This window comes from Desmodus rotundus, chromosome 10 (assembly GCF_022682495.2).
Source record: "Desmodus rotundus isolate HL8 chromosome 10, HLdesRot8A.1, whole genome shotgun sequence".
Lineage (NCBI taxonomy): Eukaryota > Metazoa > Chordata > Mammalia > Chiroptera > Phyllostomidae > Desmodus > Desmodus rotundus.
In genome coordinates this window covers 9,287,030-9,296,826 of record NC_071396.1, presented here as the reverse complement: position 1 = coordinate 9,296,826, position 9,797 = coordinate 9,287,030, and the positions used below count along the sequence as shown (strand labels likewise).

General features: G+C 45.2%; 1 long non-coding RNA gene across 1 annotated transcript; it reads right to left on the bottom strand.

Moving 5' to 3' along the window:
• Positions 1 to 4,646: 4,646 nt before the first annotated feature.
• Positions 4,647 to 9,575, bottom strand: LOC123478259 (uncharacterized). Its single transcript, XR_006653424.2, has 3 exons — positions 9,196 to 9,575; positions 5,656 to 5,716; positions 4,647 to 5,314 (listed from the first exon to the last, which is right to left on the bottom strand). It is a non-coding gene; the product is annotated as an uncharacterized lncRNA (long non-coding RNA).
• Between the last annotated feature and the right edge of the window lie 222 nt (positions 9,576 to 9,797).

Here is a 9,797-nt window from a genome sequence, read left to right as displayed (position 1 = left end):
TTCCAGAGGACAAGACAAAAACCAATGCCTTCAGAATTTGAGGGAATTTCAACCTAAAATTAGGTTGAAATGTCCAGAATTAATTTGAAAAATCTCTCCTTCCAGGAAAGTCAGTGTTTTTATATACTCTTTCACCCGCAAGAATGTGGGCTTGTTTATCCTCTAACCTCAAGATTTTCTTTCTTCCACTTCTCACCTTTACAAAAGGACACTTGTTTTGAGAACAACCGTTAGAAATAAAAAAGCCGGGTTGCTGGTGGTCCTGTGGGATCAGCACATAGATCTCAATCCCGTCTTTGCCCACCAATTTGTCCTTCCTCAAACCCCCTCTCCCACTAATGATTCTTGTCTGTTCTCCCTTCGAGGGCCTGTTCCAGAATCAATGTGGAGATCTCCCTGGTATCATCAGCCCGCGGTACCCTTACTCCTTCCTGAACTTACTAGAAAAAAACATTTTTTTACTAGCTGGAGTACTCCTTACATGACTGCTTACCTCTCTTTAAATTGGGTTGATTTTTAAATTGGTTATTAAAATGTTAAATAATTTTCACTGGAAAATAAAAACACAAAGAAGTAGGTAAAACGTATCCAAAACTGTACCACTTGAAAGTGATACCAAACACAGAAGGCCCCTTCAGAAGATGTCTTTGTAAGTTATATAGAGTATATGCTTCATTTTCTATACATCTTATAATTTTATGTAAAGGTTTTATTATACCCCTTATCCCCAACTAAACTATATGGTTTTTGAGGGGGGAAATAACATTACATATTCTACTATGCCCTGTATCATCTTTCTTAACATTTAAAAAAATGATTCTTATTGATTGATTTGAGAGAGAGAGAGTGAGGAAGGAAGAGAAAGAGAGAAACATCGATTTGCTGTTCCACCTATCCACACATCCATTGGTTGATTCTTGTACGTGCCCTGATCAGGAATCAAACCCAAAACCTTGGCATATTGGGCCGATGCTCTAACCAACTGAGCCACCTGACCAGGGTTACCCCATACCACTTTACAGTGACCTAAATATATGCTTGCTCAAGTAACACAAAACAAAATACCTTCTGTTGAAAGAAAGCAATCAGTGTTCTTACTTTATATATGTCTCCCTCATTTCAGGTCTAGTCTTTCAATATTTGGGCTGAAGTCTATGGGCAGATGATTGTAGATAAATAAGTTGTGTTGCTCATCAGACAATACTTTCTCACAAACAACAAGCTCAACTATGAGCCTTGTCTCCAATTCAGAGGCGAATCCCTCAGCGCCATGAAGAGTCTTCATGGAACTCTCAAGTAAAATAAAGCCAAAGTGTATGGCAAAGTAATGGCCACATCTCCATCTTCTCCACAACTGAGTGGGGCCATCCTAGCCCTGTGGACCTGCTGGCTGCCTTTCCCTCCTGACAGAGCACCAGTGACCATGACCCCACTTCCTTCAGGGAACTTCTCACCCAGCCCCAGATGTATGGGATAGTTCTAGGAGACAAAATGAGAAGCTATAAGACCCAGAGCAAATGCCACAGCTAACACATTGACAGATATGAACAGACACTGATGGAAAACTTCCTAAGAACGTTAGCACGACCCAATCGTAAAGCAACCACCAGGTGGTTATAATTCCTGCTCAGCACTATTCTCCTCCTCCCCTTCATGAAGGGGAATAAGAGGGGCTCTCACTGATCTGCAAGACCTGCTATGGGCTTATTCAGGGAAAGTTGAGGCCTGTCTTACCTACTGCCTGAGCCCCAACATGACAAGTTGTCCAAACGTGGCCAAAAGGTACTAAGATCCCAAACAGAAGCTGTAAAGCAGGCTTTTCTTCCAGACTCAAGCCAAAGCCCAACCAATGTAGGGAAAAGTAGGAGAGTCACTTCCAGGGTTGTGTGTTTGGGCGGAGCACTAAGCAAAAACTTGCCACCAAATGTCTCCTTCAGCCTCCTGTCACACTTCCAGACATCCCTGTACTAGAAAATGCCTCCCTGCATTCCTGAGTGACTGCAGCCCTGAGAATGCCCTGGCTGTAACGTTCCCACCACACTGCACACTTCTCTCACAGTGCGCCTCCCACTGGTGAGAGCAGGCATCACGCGCCTGGGAACAGGAAGGGTACACCTGAAGACGAGGTGAGGGACGAGGGCGAGGTGGCTGGTGAGGGTGCCACGCAGAGAAGAAAGGGTTGAAGTGAAGAATCGAAGACACAGTAAGGCCTGACTCAGGAAGTCGGCTTCCCTAGCTTTCTACTTAACTCCCGAGGCCTTATTTGCGGGATTATCACAGAAGCCCACTAGATTGAAATTACTCGAGGCCAGGAACTATGTCCTATTTCTTATTCATATTTCTCTCCAATCAATGTGCGTAGATGAATGAGTTCTGTTCACTGCAATATGATTTTGAATGCTACAGAAGTAGGTCTCATCAAAATTCAGTTCTTGCATTCCCATCCCAAAGCTAGCCTTGTTCAATGACTTTGACTTTGAGAAGCCCCAGCAAGAATTATTCTCTCCTTGTTCCAGCTCCTCCTGTGCTGCCTTATCGATAACCCTGGATCTGAGCTCTATCTCCCTCTCTCCCCCGAGAGGTGGGATCTTTGAGAGTAAGGCTGCTTCAGACTTGCCTTTGGGAGCCCACTGCCCAATGCAGTCGACTTCACCACATGCTTGTACAATGAATGCGGCCTGTGACCACCATCCCAGAGTTCTTGAATCTGCACCAACACCTTCACTATTGTCCCCATGCTGGTGAGAGTCACTGCACCCCTCAGAAAGGTCCTGTTTGTAGTGACAGTTCTGTGGTGAACTCAAGATTGACACAGGGCCCTTGTGTTGTGAAGGCTCCTTCCCTTTGGAACCCCAGGGACTCTGAAGGCCCAGTGGCTTCACAGTCGCTTCAGCTGTGGAGGAAAAGGCTGGAGAAGCCAGGGGCCACTTCTGCTTGTGTCTTTAGGCTTCGTCCATCCCCCACCTCTTCTATCTCCCAGCAGCAGAGCCTTTGCGGTGCCTTCAAGAAAGCCCTGTGGCTTTACAGTTGACAGGTGAGGATATGTGAGGAAACATCCCACCCACAAGACAAGATCTTGGATTCCCATCCAAAATATTCTGTCCCGTTGCCCAAACATATCAGTGCTACCAGGTCTCAATAACAATTTTTGGTTTCAGATGTGGTCGTGGGATTATATGAGGCCATATAATAAATAAGTCAGGGCTTCTGACTGCTTAACCAAATTCACGTTCCCTCTGGAGGCAAAAGGCCACGTGGCGCAGTGGAAAGAGCGCAGGCTCTGACCAGATGGGGCTAGTCCCTCGGTTTTCGGCCCTCAGATGGCCAAGTTTAGAAAAGATGACAGAGGCGAACACAACAGCCGTCCAGTGTGAATGTCCTGGCTTGAACCATGAATACGCAGGCAGGTCATATCATAGAGTTGTATCTTATGGGCCATGTCACATAATAGCGCTGCATTTGATTGGTTAATTCTTGGTACCAGAAATCCCTAGAGGAACCTGATTTTATAAAAGGTCACTTTGGAGCAAAAAGGGTAAGTAATTACTGTTATTACTTTTTGTAAGTCTATCAACATTATACCTATTTTTTTTGTCATATTGGCAAAACATATAGTTTTTGGTGTGCTGCAGAATTTTAGTGATTAGTTTATGTGCGTCATGCTATGGAAGAGGTTGGAGATTGCTGATCTAGTTTTATTTCCAGCTCTATGTACTGGCTGTGTTGTCTTGGGCAACGTTTAGCATTTCTCAATCTCAGTTTCCTCATCTGTAATATAGGAACAGTAATGATACTGTCTACTTAATCTTAGTAGACTAGAGGTCATATATGTAAAGCACCTCACACTTATCAGGCATTTATTAAACAGTAATCATTCCATGTCATGTAATCTAATACACTGTTCATTGTAAGACGTACCTTTACTTTACCCGAAAGAAAGAACTGCTTTCTTATCACTTGTAATTCCTATCCAGAGCGCTCTTTCAGACTGATTTGATGTGGATCCTTGTATCATAAAAACTTACGTGCACACATTAGAAGAAAAATATATGCAAAATAAAATGGTAAAGTATTCTTAAAACTTATTCACATCAGGTCTTGGCTAAACGCCAGTGTTTGGAGCTTTTAAACTATGAAAATAATGCATTTAGCCTCGATGCAATAGAGAGCTGCTCTGTAGGTACACAATAGGGCGTAGCGGTTGCTTTTCAATCTCCAGCTGTCCCTCCCTAGGCCAGGGGTTGTTTCAGGATTGATATTTATGCCCAAGTTAGCACAGAGCAGAATTTAACAAATATTCCTTCTCTGCCAAGAGCCAGCAACATCATCAGCAAGGGCAGCAAGGAAAAGCAAAGTACTCAAGTTCACCACCATGATGTCATTTAATAACTCCAACAGCCCTGTCGACTGGGCGAAGGAAGCGTCACTCCCATTGGTCAAAGGCCACCTAGCTAGTTAGACTCAAACTTCTTACTTCCCATCTCAGGCTATTTCCATCCACCTCGGCAGCTTTTCCCTTTGCACAAAATGCCTTCACATGCTTGAGAACGAGGAGAAGACCTCTCTGACTTTCGAACCCTTGAACGAGATGCTGCACAGGGAGTCTGGCTGACTGGGTTTCAAATCCTTATTTTATTGCCCTCCAGTTTACAAATGAGAAAAACGAGCCCCAGGTTCACGAGGCCAGCAGATGGGACTCCGGACTGTGCCATGCCAGTGTCTGGGCTCCTGACCGCTCCACTCACTGCCTCTCCCATGTAAGAGGAAAATGATGCCTGCTTTTCAGAGTGTGGAGAATTTACAGCACTCCAGGCAAAGGGCCCAGCCCAAAGGTGGGTGTATAACAGGTGTCCAATAAATAGCACCTATAATCACTGTACTTAATAATAATAATAATAATAATAATAATAATAATAATAATATTTTAGCAGCCCTGCTGCTGCATACCCCCACAGTTTTGTCCCAGGCCAGACCTGTTGGAGGGTGCTGGGGGTGGACAGTAAAACCAAACAGTCTTCATTTAGAGAATTTACACCTTCTTGTGTTTTCCCCAGGTGCCTCATCTCCTTCGGACTGTAAAAACACACCGAAAGTCACCCAGAGAAGAAAAATAGCCGGGAGAGGTCTGTAGCATTCAGGGATTCACGAATTAGACTTCGTATCAGCTCCAGTGGAAGTCTCGCGCTGAGAGCAGAGCTACGGTCGCACAGGGAGTGCACGGGCACATTCAGCTTTCCTACAGGAAACGCGAGGCTTGTGACAGAGTTCTTGTGAAATCCAAATTAGGGTTCTCGCTCATGACTGCTGCTGGCTCCTAACCAAGGGAAGACCCATTAGCTCAACGACTTCAGAACTTACATGTAAACAGAGAACAAACTGCAAACTTGCTAACAGTTCCTCTTTACCATAACCCAACCCTAGATTCTAAGAAAACAAAAGCAAAAACCTTAGCACTTGAGGTCTCAAAGTAGCAAATGGCTAATCGCCCCTTTAGCTTATAGAAAAGAATTTTTACTGGGAGGGAGCCACAAAATGTCCCATGTGCTGGTACTAATGAAAATCAGTTGTAGTATTTTAAAACAGGTCCTATTTACTCTGTAGGACCTACAGATTTATCATGAGAGTCTGTAATTTTATCCAAAAGTCTCTGGGTACCTGTATAAGTAGTCCTCCTAGAAGAAGGGTTCAAAACCTTCAGTTCTTTCTTGAATGAGACCTGCAACCCAAACACCACAGAGAATTACTGATATACGAGTAGACCTGATGCTGAAGAAATGGTCACAATTCAGTGTTAAATAATAACAAAAAAGTCTCAATACTCTTGTGTGACATGCTACTGTTTTATATATATGGAAATATATTAAAAATACACACCAAAAATATTAACAGTGGATGTCAGGTATATGAATGATTTTTTAAAATTTTGTTCTTTGCACTCCTGCCTGTCCACATTTTTTCCTACAACAAACATGGTAGTTTTAGAATCTGGAAAAGCCCGATAAATGTTATTTTCCAACTGATTTCAACAGCCTTTCTCCTCTTCTGCACCACAACTTCACAAGCTACTCACGAACCCCTCCTCTCTCTCTGCTGATATTGCGTGCCTGGGTCAGAAGAACCTATACTCCAGGTGGGTATGAGATTTACCAGAGTGACTACTTCGGAAGCTATGTCTAGCCACTGGGGTGGACACTTGAAACTAATATGATATTGTATGTCAACTGTAATTGAAAAAATAAAAATAAAATTTTTATCCTTTGAAAAAAAAAAGAACCTACACTCCAGTTCAGGGGTGCCTCCGTGGTCTGGTCGGCCAGCCATGTCTGAGTCACAAAATCAGGACGCACAAATCCTTGGCCCAGTTCAGGTTGGAACAGTGAGGACCACTACTTTCGTAAGAGAAAAGGACCAGCAAACCCTGAACACAAGAGGAAGGAAACAGAAGGAAAGCGTGTAGCCCCGAGAGCATTAGCGCTGCGTGTGAAGTCTGGGAGCAAGCGCTGTGCGGCAGAAAGCTGGTGCTGCTTGGAGGATGTTTCTAACTCTGCAGCTCTGCAGCCAAAGCAGTTAGAAAAAACAAGGTCCATATCAAATGCCCTGTTAACGTGTTTTGGTGGTGGAACTAAGAAACACATGCAAAGGCTAGAAGGCGAATGCACTCATCAAGGAAAATCCAATCAACTGTCCAGAGCTGGGCTTCCTGCTGGTGGTCCAGTCAATGTGCGGGATTTGGAAAGTGGGGGCCTTGGGGGACGTGGGAGGCAGGAGGCATCCACACCAAGGTTGCCAGATTTAGCAAATAAGATGCAGAATGCGTGGTTAAATTTAAACTTCAGCTATGCAACACATTTTCTTCTTAGTATAAGTATGAACCATGCAAAATTTGGAATGTACTTCTACCACCAATTACTTGTTTAGATGAAGCTCATATTTAACTGGGCCTCCTGTATATTACCTGATCCATGTAGAACAAGGGAGGGCCAATTACAGGTACAGTTTCTCATACAAGATAGAGGACGTACATACTGAAGGGACAGTGGGTAGAGATGGAAGGAGTCAGGGGCTGAGGAGCCACAGAAGGCTCCTAAAAATTAAGTATAATGATGGCTTGCATAAAGCCTCTCCTGCTGCCATATAAGAAAAGTGGGTCTTTCTAATGCTGCTCTTCTGCTGGTCAAACCAATATTACCCCAAAAGCAGAAGGTAGAGAAACCCCGGAAAGTCCCAGGGCCCACAGTGTGTGAGCAGACTGCAGGGGAGTGAGCTGAATGGCCAAGGGTGAACCTCGGAACTGCTGCCATTGGGGGTTGAAGTGCTGGCTGGTTAGGCTCAGTTTTTCCTGCAGCCAAGATTTCAGCACTGCATCTGAGTTGCTTGCACCCTGAGAAATTGTTTTCCAGAAAAACTGCACTAAAAAATAAAATAGCATTTAAAAAAAATAATAAGGGAAAAGAGACCCATGTTGATGCTGGAATCTCTATGACACCGAATGAATGAAGGGTAGAAAAACACCATCCCCCCACCCCCTGCCCCCATGTGTCATGGAGACAAGAACAGAGAACACTTGGCTTTCTACACAGTCGATGGGCATGTAAATGAAGCCTAAGATATGTAAAAGCACTGACAGAGAAATCAGAAAAGAAGATACTTTTATGTCCCCCACAAATGGCCACTGAAATATTTTTCATCAACTACTCTTAGCCCATCTGAACAATGGAATTGGCCATGAAAACTAGCTCTGCATTCTGTTAGGCTAAATAAAAACATTGAAATGACTTCTGAATTTTCTGTTTTGCATTGAATGTGCCCCCCCCCCCACACCTATGTTCTCTGTCTGATTAAGAAGTCCTTAGTTTCTCAGAGCCAGCTGGTTCAAATCCCACTGTAACCAGCTGTCCGCTCGCCCTCCAACTGCCCTAGTGATCATAGTGTTCTAGAAAGGATGGAGTCTGACAGAAGGTAACAGCCAAGGTTTGGTGGGAAAAGCAGGACCCCCATGTGTGTAGTAAAGGGTCTGTTACAGGGATTAGATCAGCCATCATTGTGGGAGCTGGTGAAGAACCTATGGGAGTTTGTGCCTCTGCCTTGGCTAGTGACCTTGAAGTAGCTGCAGGTCAGCAGAGTCAGCAACTGGGGAGATAAGCTGGACCTGAAGCAGGAAGACAAAGACCAACCTAGAACCTGTCCCTGGCTCCCTTGGCCTCTGACCTTGACAGTACAGGTAACCTGCAGGAGAACTGGCACCCTTCACCACAAAGCTGCACGAGGGTGCTGGCCCAGGACTGAAAGAACCTGCTAGAGATCGGCTGGGAGCTGGGGAAGCCAGCCCTCTGAGCAAATCTCATGCAAATGTCTCTTGTGCCCAACCTCAACCTGGGGCCACAGGAACAGGGATTCTGGGACACACAGCTCCCCCACAGCATAAAGCCTCCACAGAGTACTAGGAGTGATTCCCTGCTCTGCCATTATCTATCTGGGTGAGCTTCTCAGAGTATTTACTCTCACTAAACTTCGGTTTCTTCATCTGGCAGGATAATATTTGTCAAATGATTTAAAATGCAAACTTGTCGGGTGCTCAGCATCCACCAGTGAACTGAAGTCCTGCCTTCACCTGCTTACATTCTTGTGGGTAACAGTATCTTGACAATGCGCTGCTGTTGGGGTTGAATAAGATGATGACCAAGAACGTTGCACATAGAAAGAGCTCAATCTATGTTACTTATCCCATGACAAATTCAATTTTAGAGTCAGCTGATCTTCTGTGAGCTGAGGAATTACACTCCCTCCCCTCGCAAAGTTCTTACACAGGAACTTGGAGAACTACCCTCAGGGAGAAGCAACTCATGAGTGGATTCCTAATGCCACTTCAAGTCATCCCTGCTTTTGAAAGAAGTGCCCCACTCAGCTTCCTTCCTACAAGCAACCCAGAGAGCCTTGGCTCTCCTCTCCTTGGAGCCACGCTCAGGGAAGACGCTGCTGAAGGAAAAGGAAAAGGGGGTGAAATCTGCCAGGCAGCGAAGGTTCGGGTACACAGAGGAAGGGGCTCACTTTCCAAACGGCTGCCGTGCTGCTGTTGACGCTGCCATGGCCACTGGCCCATAGTCAGCACAGTGAGGAAGAGTCTGCAGCCAGGTCTGGGTGGGCTCAGAACAGAACTTCAGGGAGAACAAAGCACCCCACACTCCTACGACTTACCTCACTCGAAGTCTTGTTGGTACCGTAATTCCAACGGCGGAGCAACCACATCTGCCTGCTTTTCTCTTTCCCTCCTATTGCCAGTGGCGAGCTGGCAGTTGGATGTTGCAGGTGGCTTCTGTGCAGTGGTTCTTCCACATTTTGTAGCCCAAAGCTTGGCTCTCCGTGGACGAGTTGTGATTAATAATCTGTAGTCAAAGCAGTTCCCCAACTAGGGAGTACTGGGAACATGGAGGGTCTCTCTGAAAAACAAGTCAGATGCTCCCTTTACTCCAGGGCTGTGCTGCAGCGCGCACCCCCGCACGCAGCGCTGGACTACACGGCTTGTTAAGAAGCACCGTGTTTGAAAATACCTGCGCACTCGCTAGCACAATACACTTCTACTATCAGTCGACTGGTCGCAATAGGAAAGGTCTCATCGTACTCTTAAGTCTCTGATCTTATAATCTGAATAGTCAAAATATGCAAACATTCTCTCTCTCCCCCTCCCCCCCCCCGCCCCTCCCGCTCCATCTGTTGGCATGTGGAGCTGCCAACAGGACGACTAGTTGTTGATCTGTAGTCATATTTACAAGTTCAGATCATTATGGAAGACCATTATA